We start from the raw sequence: 12,728 nt of genomic DNA on the forward strand, positions 1-12,728 counted from the left end.
CTAATGATCTTTCCTCAAGGTAGAATGAAGGTATTGATGATGCATATCCTCTTATAGAAAGGATGAAGGAGCTCACTTTAAAAGACTCAACAATTCAAAATGAAGAAGAACATGAAAACAAACAAGATGATGAAGGTAAAAAATAACAAGAACAACCTCAAGATACAAATGATCTACTCAAAGAATGGAGGTATGATCACAATCACCCCAAGAAACTAATCATTGATGATTCTACACATGGAGTAAGAATTCATTCTTCATTTAGAGATGCGTACAATCATTTTGCATTTGTTTCTCATTTTGAACCAAAATCATAGATGAAGCTGAAAAAGATTATAATTGGATAAATATAATGCAAGAAGAACTTAATCAATTTGAAAGAAATAATGTATGGACTTTAGTATCAAGATCTAAAAATTATACAGTAATTGGCACAAAATGGGTATATAGGAATAAATTGGATGAACATGAAAATATAATTAGGAATAAAGCAAGATTAGTTGCAAAGGGTTATGATCAAGAAGAAAGAATTGATTTTGATGAGACCTTTGCACCTGTTGCTAGATTAGAAGCAATTAGGCTTTTACTTGCATATGCATGCTTTATGAATTTTAAGTTATTCTAAATGGATGTCAAAAGTACTTTTCTAAATGGTTATATTGCTGAAGAAGTATATGTAGAATAACTCCCTGATTTTGAAAATCATGCTTTTTCTAATCATATTTTCAAATTAAACAAAACTTTATATGGTTTAAAATAAGCACCTAGGGCTTGGTATGAAAGGTTAAGTAAATTCTTGCTTAATAATAATTTTTCAAGAGAAAATATAGATACAACCCTTTTTATTAAAAAAAATCATGATGATATCTTACTTGTACAAATATATGTTGACGATATTATATTTGGATCTACTAATGAAACTCTTTATCAAGATTTTACTAAGTTCATGTAGGAGGAGTTCGAGATGAGCATGATAGGAGAACTTATATTCTTCCTCGGACTCCAAATCAAACAAACAAAAGAAGGAATCTCCATCACCTAAAGCAAGTACACAAGAGAACTACTCAAAAGATTTGGAATGGAGAGCTCCAAAGTAATTGGTACACCCATAAGCCCATCATGTAAGCTTGACAAGGATGAATGAGGTAAAAATACAAACTCAAAATTTTATAGAGGCATGATTAGTTCTTTATTGTATTTAACTGCTAGTAGACCAGATATTATGTTTAGTATTTATTTATGTGCACGCTTTTAATCAAATCCAAAAGAATCACACTTAAATACAGTTAAAATAATTTTTAAATATTTAAAAGGTACACAAACTCTAGGACTATGATATTCTAAGGACTCATCAATTGACTTAATAGGATATTTAGATGCCGATTTTGCTGGATGTAAATTAGATAGAAAAAGTACTAGTGAAACTTGCCAATTTCTTGGAGTTAACTTAATCTCTTGGTTTAGCAAGAAGTAAAATTTGGTAGCACTGTCTATGCTCGAGGTCGAATACATTACAGTCGGAAGTTGCTGTGCTCAAATCCTGTAGATTAAGCAACAACTTGAGGACTTTGGCATCAAACTCAATGAAACTCTCATAAGATGTGATAACACTAGTGCTATTAATCTAGCTAAAAATCTAATTGAGCATTCTAGATCAAAATATATTGAAATTAGATATCATTTCATAAGAGAACATGTCCAAAATAAAGATATAATTCTTGATTATATATGTACTGAAAAATAATTGGCTGATATCTTTACCAAGACCTTAAGTGAAGATAGATTTTATGAAATTAGGAGAGAATTAAGAATCCTTGATCCTTCAGTTTGAGTATCTTTCTAATTCCAAGTTTAATTTACCAAAAAATTCATTGAACCAATTTAATTTTTGAGCTAATTTCACATCTCTCTTTTCTTAAAAGCTTAAAACTATCCTTCAAATGATCAATCTCTCAAATAGACACCCTTCCTTCAAGTTTCAAGCTTTTTCAAAATTTCTCCATCATTTTTTTAATTTTTTCTTACCATGAGTCAACCCCCAGGGTCGACCCTAGGGTAAACTTATAATTTTTTATTAAAACCAATCGGGCTCTATTTTATTGAGATTTCACCGATTGCAAAGAGCCGACCCCTTTGTCGTTCATCTTCCCCATTCCACCAAACAAGATCACTTCCCTCTCCACTCTCATCTCAAAATCCCTCTTCTTACCAGATTTTTCCCTTTAAATTGCCCCTTTAGGATTTAAATCTCTCTTCTCTTTCTTCTTCATTTGGGTAGTTCGAGCTTACCCTAGCTTTAAACCCTTTTCTCCAAACTGATGGTCTATCTCCTCAAAATATTTGCTTTTTCTCTAAAAATTCCTTCCACTCTACCACTCATCAACTCTCCTAAGCTGTTTGCAAGTCTCTTCTATCCAAAATGGCTCTCAAATCAAAGCTACAGCAGAGAAAAAAATTTGTTCGAGGGTTAGAGGAAGATGTGCGCAGAAAAAGAATGGCTGCCAAGTCCTCTTCTACTCTAACTCCAGTTTCAGGTCCTGCTCCAACTTTTTCACAGTCTCCACTCAGTCCAAGCAAGGTACCTCTCTCTAATTGAAAAGTAAAATCCAGAAAGAATATAGATTTTAAGTTTTTTGAAAAAGAAGGGTTCTCTATTGGATCAAAGATTCAAAATCAAGGATGGAAGTTTTACTGTTTATTAAAGGAAAATACTTATGTTGATTTGGTCAGAAAATTTTACTTAAATTTGAGTTATTGCAATGGAACAGTAAATCCTTGGTGAAAGGGGTTAACATAGTTCTTGATTCATGGCACATGGGACAAATCTTACACTTGTCTTGTGAAGGCTATACTCATATGGAACTCCTAATCAAAAAAGAAGGATTAAGTACTATTTTAGGGAGAGCATTTACTGGAAACTTGAATAAATTAGAAACAAAAATTTTTTCAGTTGAAATGAGGCTTTTGCATCACATGGTTACCAAACTTTTTGTCCCTAGGAGTGGCAGGCATGACCTCTTATCTGGCAGGAATATTTGCATCATGTACCATGTGATCACCTAGACCCCCTTGAATCTTCCTGCTTTGATGTTTGAGGCCATGAGAGAGACCTTGCACAGGTCTAAGGCTCACTTGCCTTATGGTATGGCACTCACCCTAGTCTTTAGGAGGTTCGGAGTCTGTTTTGAGGGGGAGACAATCACCAAATTGTCACACTCTGACACCATCAACTGTCACACATTACACCGCATGGGTTTCTCAAAGACTGATGGCGGTTGGTCGAAGGGTGTTGAGGAGAGAGCAGAGGAGGAGGGACCGTCTTTACCTCCTCATGATCATAGAGCATCTCCTGATATTCAGTTCGTATCTGATCACAAGGCTGGTCCCTCAGAGTCTGTGAGGAGGCACGCTTCAGTTCCATAATCAGGGAGCAGGATACATCCTTCAGTGTTTAGCCTTGCAGATGATCGATTGAGTTGATGTCCCAGCATATTGCCTCCATTTTATCTTAGCAGTTTGCCACCTTAGTCTTTGCTCAGAGGTCGATATCTCAAGCTGACTCAGACCAGACTTTGATCCCTCATATCTCTACTATCTTTCAGATGCTCACAGCTCAGTCCGTACGACTTGAGGAGCTTGAGGGATGTGTTCTGAGACCGACGGGCAGAGTTCTAGATTTGCAGAGGCAGGTATTATTCTTAGCCCATCTCCAGCCGCATGAGGACATCATAGAGGTCTCCAACCTGTCTGCAGAGGCGGCTAGACTTCGAGGAGTTTTGGAGGATAGATTTGACTTCTTGAGAAGATAGTTCAGTGACTCCAGTGAGACTGTCTCTACTCAGATTGGTACTTTGATGCAGTCCATGATGAGAGCTTTGGAATAATTGGACATCATCAGACTTTCTCTCCTAGCATAGTCCATAGCTTCCCAGGCTTCAGGTTCTTCTCGCTCTTCTGCTCGTATCGGTACTTCTACCCATGGCCGAGATAGACGTGGTCGAGGATGTGCCCGTGGCCTTGATCCTGAGACTCCTCATCATATCTCGACTCTTCAGATTCTGATCCCTCTAGCCATGATATCTATTAGATCTAGCATAGTTAGTCTTTTATGTCTAGGTTCTAGCTTATGGCCTTTGTAATTGTTGGCTGATTGACTCAGAATAGTTATATTTTTATCCATGATTTTTGTATGGCCTATGTACTTTGTCTTGACTCGTATGTATTGTGATACTTATGTCACATTTTGGATATATATATATATATGCTTTTAACTTCTATGAGTATCTTTAGATTGATTTTTATGAATGGCATTAATTGAAATGTCTTGATATGATACGAAAAATGCCTCATATATGTGTTATGAAATAATATAAATGGCAATATCTTCTATATAAGCAAATTGAAATATCCTTTATGATTGCTATAGTGAGGGGGAGTCTCTTTTATTTTTTTCTTAAAAAGCAGGAGTAATGATCTTAATTGATGTTGTCAAAAAGGAGAAGTAGATGAATAAAATCGAGCAATAAGCAAAATTATCTAAAATGAGCAATAAGCAAAATTATCTAAAATTGAGTAATAAGCAAAATTATCAAAGTAAATTTGTCAAAAGAAAATAATCTTATAAGCTATCTTAACACTAATCTTCAAACTACTCATGGTGCATTTTATTCAAATAATTGGCTATAACGTTTAAGTGATGCATCTTCATAAATTTAAAATTCTTGATTAATGCTTTATATATGTTATGTTTTACTTTTGCTCAAGTATTTTGTCATCATCAAAAAGAAGAAGATTGTTACTCCATGAATTGATTTTGATGATTACAACACATTTGAGGGGGTTACTAATGATTTTGGCTTGAAAAAAAAATTATTGTATTTCAGGAGCAAAATCATAATTTTATCAAATTTTGATTCGAAAGCCTCAAAAGTAAGAACAGAAGATTTGTGATCTATTAGGGGTAATTTCATACTTTTTGGATAGATATGTTGAGAGAAATTCAAGTTTAAAGAATTGGGTCGACCCTATGAGTTGACTCTTGTCAAAAAGGGCAGAACGGCACGCTATTTTTGGCTGGCATACCCAAAGGGATCGACTCCATAAGTCGACCTCTATTGCTATGCAGGCCAAAGATACAGAATAATAGTTTTCTGTTCTGGACCATAGAGGTCGATCCCATGAGTCGACCCCTGTGCAGAGGTCGACCCCATGAGTCGACCCCCTGTGACGGAAACTTCCATAACGGCTAGTTTTTAGCTCTTTTTGGCAGTATTTAATGCTCTTTTAATAATCTCCAATGGATCTATTTCAGTCCAGATTTTTCTCTACCATCTATTAAAGTTATAAAGGCACTTAAAAGAGAAAAAAATAACAAAGATTGAAGAGACTCAAGTATTCATTTCAGCCCTAAGCAAAAAGATCTCTTAAAAAAAAAGAAGCTTTCAATTCAAGTTTACCAACCCCTCTAGAGTTCATTCAAGTCTTCAACCACATTGAGAAAAATCAGAAAAGCTTTCTTCGTGTTGTGTAAAGTATATTTAAAGTTTTATTTGCTCATTAAAGGAGCTAAATTTATATTTTTATGTGATTAACTCACATACTCTATTTTTATCTTGATTGTTAGTTTTGGAAGGATTTCAAAACTTGGATAGGTTGATTCGAATCTTAGATCAGATTGTATTGGGTTGGTTTGTACCCAAAAAATAAGTATCTAGCTTGAGATAGCTAGAGTCGGAGGTACCAACATTGTATTCTTGTTGAATATGATTTAGTAGATTTGAATTCCTAAGTAGGAGCTTGGGGAGTGAATGTAAGTGCAAGGTTGGCACCGAACTACTATAAATCTTGTTTGTTTGTGTTGTGCTTATTTGCTCTCTTTCTAAATTTCTTTATTTTCTTGCATTCTTGCATCTAATTTCTACACCTTGCTTAAATCACTCTCTACATATATCTTGCTCATTGTTATTTAATCCTCATAGTTCTTAATTAACTTTAAAATTTTAAAAATTCAATTTACCCCCCCTCCTCTTGGGTTGTATAGCTGGACAATAATCATCAGTAAATATGATGAAGTAAGAGTATCCACCTCTGGCTTGAATTGACATTGGACCACACACATCAGTATGTACAAGGTCCAAAATGTCACTCGCCCGATCTCCATATCTGGTAAATGGAGTCTTGGTCATTTTTTTTATGAGAAAAGATTCACAAGTTTCATATGATTCAAATCATAAGGATCAAAGAAATTATCTTTGTATAACTTGTTAATCCTTGACTCATTTATATGGCCAAGTCGGCCATGCCAGAGATATGTGACATTCACATTTTTTCTCTTTCTTTTCTTCATATTATCAATATGAAGCACATTATCATTAAGTGAAAGAAACATAAGACCATTATCAATAAAAGCACTTTCATAATATTCATTAGAAAAATATATTGAACAACCATTGTTCTTTGCAATTATTTCAAAATCTTGTTTCAATAATAATGGTACAGAAATAATATTTCTAACAATATTTGAAATGTAATAACAGATCTTTAGTTTCAAAATTTTTTTCAAAGATAACTTCAAAATCTTGGTTCCTACGGCTTCGACTTGAATGGACTCTCCACTTGCACCGAACAGCTCGAAGTCACATTTATTCAGATTTCTTATTTCTTGTAGATCCTGCAACAATTTACAAAAGTGTGAACCAGAGGCGGTATCCAATATCCAAGAATCTGACATTGAAGTATTTAATTATAAATTAGTTTGTATCATATACAAATCTTTAGCAATGTTTGCTGATTTCACGGTTGTAAGGTACTCCTTGCAATTTCTCTTCTAGTGGCCCTCCTTGCCACAGTGATAACAAGTACCTTTGGTGGAGACCTTCTTCACCTTCTTCTTGGAGATGCCAGCCTTAGGGTTCAGCTTTTTCTTAGAATCTTTCTTCACCTTCTTCTTGCTGATCTTATCAATATGAAGAACCCAAGCCTTTTCACCCTTGAAATGGCTCTCTGCTATTTTTAACATATTCAGCAGCTCAGACAAGCTGATGTTCAATTTGTTTATATGATAATTAATAACAAACTGAGAAAAGGAGTTAGGGAGAGATTGCAGGATCAAATTCTGGCTCAGTTCACCATCCATGACAAGACCCAGCTATCCCAGATGAGTGATCAAATCAATCATCTTTAGGACATGTGTTTGCATGGAAGAGCCTTCAGTCATATGGGCATGAAACAACTACTTCGATATCTCATATCAAGCAATTTGACTTTGCTCCCCATATAACTCCTTAAGATTAAGGAGAATAGAGAAAACATTTATGTCCTCATGCTGTCTCTGGAGCTCATTGCTCATGGAGGCATGCATGATACATTTGACAGTCACACTGTCATCTTTTCACATCTTGTATGTGGCCCTTTCCTCCTTGGAAGTATCTTCTCCAAGAGAATCTGAAGCAAGTGTATCCAGAATGAAGGAGATTTTCTCCTAAGTGAGAACAATTCTCAAGTTTCTTAACCAGTCGACATAGTTGGGTCCGGTCAACTTATTAGTATCTAGGATACCTCTAAGGGACAGTGAGGATGCCATAAGTATAGTTAATCTATAATGATAAGAACACAATATAAGCAGACAACTCATGAAGACATTCACAACTAGACTAGGACTTTTATCTAATTGTGTCTCTCACTATTTTATGAAATTTCATAGCCCTCAAATATAAAAATCGAGAAATATACTAATATTTCTTAGTGGAGTTGAGATCTCTATTCCTCATAAACACCTTGTGGATAGCACAACAAGTATTCATGAGTTCAAGAGTAGGTAACTTTTTACCAATTGTACCTTTATAATTCTTAACATATTTCATTCTGGTCTCTAGATCATATATAGTCTTATGGATAGTACAACAAACTTAAACAATGCTGCCTTTGTGGATAGCACAATAAAGCAATACTATTCAAATATGCTATAAGCATCAATATGCACTTGATCAACATCATGTCAATTTTTATAGTAAGCCTTATAGATAGCACAACAAGCTCACTAAGATCTTGACATACTCTATCAATCAAGTTTGAAGGAAGGCTCTTGTGGTGTCTACATCACTAATCAATCTAAGTCCGAAATTCAAGAAGATCAAATTGGCCAGGTAAGTAGGTGGGAGGCTCTCCGTAGCTTTTCTAGACACCAACAGAGTTGGCCAGGTCAGCATATGGATCTAATTAGAAAATCACCTTTCATACTTTTTTCGACACCAATTGATCTTAGAAATTTGACTTTTGATTTAAAAGTAAATTCCAACATTATAACTTAATATAATTTTATGAGAGACTTTAAACTGGTCTCGACACATCCTAACTATATAAGCGTATAAAATATACACTACAAATTATGCAAATTTGCATACTTCTACTATTCAAAATAGCAATCACATTATCATGCCAAAAAATATATAAGGGTGCAATCAAAGTCATAACATATGACTAATAAATTCATATAATATAACATACTCTAATCTAATTAGGCATGCATAACACCCTTATTAGCTATACATCGATTTAATCAACATGCAATCATGATAACAAAATTTCAAATTATCATAAATTTATAATTTAATAATTAAAATTTAGAATTATGGTTCATAAAAAGTCAAAAATATATTTTTTAGTTTGAAGAATCGATGCAAAAATAATGCTATATTTTTGACAGGATATAAACAAGAACAATTCTAAGCTACTATATTGTACTTGTTTGATCGAATCAGGCAAGGGTGGCTCTGATACCACTGTTGGATTTCGGCCATGCAGTAGGAAGTGATTTTTAAAATTTTTTAAAATACTCAAATCAATAGCTTTATCAAATAAAACTATTGAGCCGAACCCAAAACCCTAGAATCACCTTGCCAAACACGATCAAAGCAAATTCAAGTATGCAAAGAGATAGAATATTATACTTTAACCAAAATAGAAAAGTGGCATGTTAGTGTTCTCCATAAGACCCCAAGGTAGAAGTCCTCCAACGGTGATTCACACGGAAGTTGGCCAAGGTCCTTCCCAACCAGTGTGCAGCTGCAGCCTTGTCTTCTCAAGAACACTGCAGGCTTTAAACTTGCATCATAATTGTACCAAAGTCCAGTTGCTTTTGATCTTACCACCAAAATGATACCAAGAAGATACTCTTCAGATGTCATACAATCTAAAATTTAATTTTTAGCTCCAACATATGAAAAAACCAAATCCTAAGGCACTCCAGCAACACTTGCTAAAAATCTCACCACCCTTGTAGCAACTTTTGCTACTCAAATTCTTCTCTTTTTTTTTTCAAAATTTTTTTAGATTTTTTTCTTATGATTTTGATGTCTCTTTTCTCTGGATCACCCAAAAATCTCAGCCTGAAGCCATCTAGGGCATCCCCTATAAATAGGGGACCAGGGGATGTTACATGGGATGAAGGGGTGCCAACTTTTGGCGCTCCAACTTCCCATGTGCTAAATAAATTCATTGAGTAAATTTTTAATAATTTAGACTTAAAGCAAAAGGACTCTTCCTTCTCTATGTGCCATAAAAATTCCATTAATTTTTGGCATCAATACATAGGATTTTTGATTTATCTTCTAAGGCAATGTGTTTAATAAAGAGCCTTCTTTAAGAAAGACTCTTTATTTCTCACACTGATTTGAGGTGGGCGGCAATTATATTTTTGCATGACTTTTAGTGAACATGGAGGAATCCTTCTCCCCTTGAAATTGGTCCAAGTAGGATAAGGATCCAATCCAAATTGACCCAATCCTATTAGGTCAAAGCCAACTAGTCTAGGTTAGCTCAAATACTTTGAACCAAACCAATTTGGGAACTTGGATTAATACAATGTGCTAGCATATCAAATTAACCTATAGAATTTACATTAAACTTTAATTAAATTAGACCAAGGCTAAATTCTAAAGTGTGTGACCCATTGAGTTTCAAATCTAACCAGCAGTAGATCCAAACTTTCGACGTAACCCTAATCTGATGTAATTAAGTCACCCGAAGAGTCCCAATCAACTTGGACTCTTCCAAATTGATTTCAGAATCAAATTCTTTTAATTTTTATCAATCCCACAAGTCAAGTTGGCATCTAGCAACATATCATGACTACTTGAAAAATTTAAAATTTTGATAAAAAATTATCAAAATATCTTTCAGTGGCAAGTTCCTATGTAATTCAATTTTTCAGTCAAACAATATCCCAGATGAGCTGTGGGCATAAAAATATGTCAAACCCAATCATTTATCTTTATGTATCTTGATCTAAAGGTGATGATTCAGTTGATGATATATTAGAAATCTTTTTCTAATTATCACCCTACTTTGGCCAAAGACTTCCAGAATCACTATCCTATGAGATCACATAGGATGTTCGCTTCCCTTATTAGGAGTGACTGATCCCTTATTGATCACTCACAACCTCCATACACACTTCACCATATCCAGAACATCCCACATAAGAATTAGAGAATCAAGTTAGGTAGTAAACCAAAATATGGATCCATGTACACAAGGTACCATGGTGACCTCAGATCAAAGGATCACTTATACAACTCCCACTAAAGAATTATTAGTTGACATATAAATAAGACTCCATCTGATTATTCTCTCACAGATCAATTCAGTGAACTCATTTTCTAATGAGCATCCATATCCTTGTATTAGTATCACCACACAAGTGGTTGTGAGATCAACCATCCTCATTTTTGGACATGCCAGTCTTACCAGTATCATTGATCTCCGACTCAATATATCAACGACTAAGAATATTTTAGATCAGGGCTATTAAGGATTTAGGTCTCACCAGTGTGATCTCATCACGACCCTAAAACTATTTTTCAGACCTATGAGGTTCATTATAATCTTAAGAATAATAAGATGCAGCATATAATGAATCAAAAATATCTATTTATTAATAATATTAATGTCAATTATATGAATTTGAAAGATAAATTATAAAAAATATCCTATCGCATCCCATATGCGATTGGCTTGTAGGGCATTATTCTTTCAGAGATTGTGTAGGAACAAAGCTCTCTTCTAAGCACCTCCTTCTTAGAAGACTTCTCTATAGCCCAAAACTATGCTTGCTATCTCCTCTCTATGCCTCTCCCACTCTTGGATATTTTTTTTTGTATGCCTGGATTCCTTTCTATAGCCTTCAAAGATCTTCATAATATTAACCATATTCAATCTCCTATTCTCTCATGGATTCCTTATTTTTTTAGGATTTAAAATCTTAGCCGCTGTTCTGTGTGTCTGTGTCTCAGGCCTCGTTCGGAACTCACGCCTCTATTGCACCACAGGTCTGCATATCAGGCGCATCTCCGCATCTGTTCTCACATGTTCAAACTGCACCACACCTGTTGTGAGCTCCCGCACCTGCTTGCTGGCCTTGCTCAATCATACCTAGGTGATCGCGCCAACAAAAGTTGGCATCTCTATTTCACCTGAAACCCCATGCACCTGCATCTTAGACCGGACCTACCGTGTTTGAACCAAGCCACTCGCCAGCTCCCGCGCTCAAGCCTCGGGCCGCACCAAAATTCAAATCACATGAACCCCACCAAAATGTGCCAGCCACACTCCTTTCCACGTGAACCAGCCATCTTGTCTTCATTTAATCCCATGGGTCCCTCCAAACAGCTTGATCTACTTCTTCTTCTCTCTCTTTTTTTTTTTATTTTTTTATTCATTAAATTCCTATCGAATATCAATGAATTATTGTATGTCATGCACCGACAGACCTGAATTTGAATATGAGCTTTATCTGTACATGTTGAAGGGTTGTTGCTTGTTGATTTATGATTAGTTCCTTATAATTAATTATTTTAAAAAAAATATAAAAAGTATCAAATATAAAATAATATAGCTTGAATATCAAAGATTTTAATACTTTTTATATTACATTTGATGTACTGATCAGTACTATGGTGATCTCTGGTCAAAAGATCACTTGCACCACTTCCACTGAAGAACCATCTATTGACATGCTATAAGGCTCTATCAGAAGTTCTTTCTGTGGATCAGTTCAGTGAAATCATTCTCCAATGAGCATCTATATTTTTGTATTAGTATCACTACACAAGTGATTGTGAGATCAATCACTCTCTCCATCGAGCATACATAGGATATACCAGTCTTACTGGCATCATCGATCTCTCACTCGATGATCCAATAATTGAGAATATTTTAGATTGAGACTATTAAGGTTTTAGGTCTCACTGGCATGATCTCATCATGGTCTTGAAATCATTGTCCTAATCTATAGGATTCGTCATTATCATAAATATGATACAGTAAATGATGAAACACAATACCTCATAAATATATAAAATAATCAATGTCATAAAAATGAGTAGGAAGATAACACAGAATAGTCCCATCGCATCATCTATGTGATTGACTTGTAGGGTATTACACTTTCAATTATTACATTCTAGATCAAAATTATGACATTCTAAGTTAATATTATGACATCTTGTAGGTAAAATACCTAAAAATTGATATTTTTTATCAATTTTATGACATCTTAAGATAAAATTATGATATTATATGTTAAAATTATGATATCTAGAAGATAAAATACCTCAAAATTGATATTTTATAAAAAAATTATAATATTTTAGATCAAAATTATGATATTTTATGTTAAAATTATGATATCTTATGTTAAAATTATGATATCTTATAGGTAAAATATCTTT

This window comes from Elaeis guineensis, chromosome 5 (assembly GCF_000442705.2).
Source record: "Elaeis guineensis isolate ETL-2024a chromosome 5, EG11, whole genome shotgun sequence".
Taxonomy (NCBI): Eukaryota; Viridiplantae; Streptophyta; class Magnoliopsida; order Arecales; family Arecaceae; genus Elaeis; species Elaeis guineensis.